This window comes from Brassica oleracea, chromosome C4 (genome assembly GCF_000695525.1).
Source record: "Brassica oleracea var. oleracea cultivar TO1000 chromosome C4, BOL, whole genome shotgun sequence".
Taxonomy (NCBI): domain Eukaryota; kingdom Viridiplantae; phylum Streptophyta; class Magnoliopsida; order Brassicales; family Brassicaceae; genus Brassica; species Brassica oleracea.
Genome location: NC_027751.1, coordinates 38,840,034 through 38,840,744, shown reverse-complemented (window position 1 = coordinate 38,840,744; position 711 = coordinate 38,840,034).

Genomic DNA, 711 nt, shown 5'->3' with positions numbered 1-711 from the left:
GGTTCTATCCCAGTTCGTGTGAATCACTACCATCCATCACTACGATAGGGGGTCGATCGTGAAAGTTAATTGATCGCTTTGAAGTTGTCTGATTAACTAATATGATCTAAACTCTGTTCTGATGAGTTATAACAGAAAGTTATTTGGTTGCTAGGACTAACAGAGGTTGCAAGGCTGGGTACGTCTCAGGCGAAGCTGAAGGACGGTACAACTAGAGCGCCTATTGTCCGGTTTTTGTCGTGCCAACGTGCTATGGAACTTAAGCCTTCCTAGGAGAATCCAGATCACTTCGAAACATCGGCTGTCATTTTCAACAGGTACCACCAAGATGTAAATTTTTTTATGTTTGTGGTGTGGTTCGACTCAAGATTGAAACTTTTGCTTCGGTTTTTGTCATGCCAACGTGCTATGGAACTTAAGCCTTCCTAGGAGAATCCAGATCACTTCGAAACATCGGCTGTCATTTTCAACAGGTACCACCAAGATGTAAATTTTTTTATGTTTGTGGTGTGGTTCGACTCAAGATTGAAACTTTTGCTGATGAAATAATGATTTTGTGGATGCATGTCAATTAGATTTACGAGGCTACAAACTGTTCATTGTACATTGGGAGGGAAAAATGGCTATGTATGGTTCAGTTGTAACACCGTTGTGGTGCAATGGGGATGGACATGGTAACCAAAGGTGTGCATAATGTTATTGAGTTCCTCA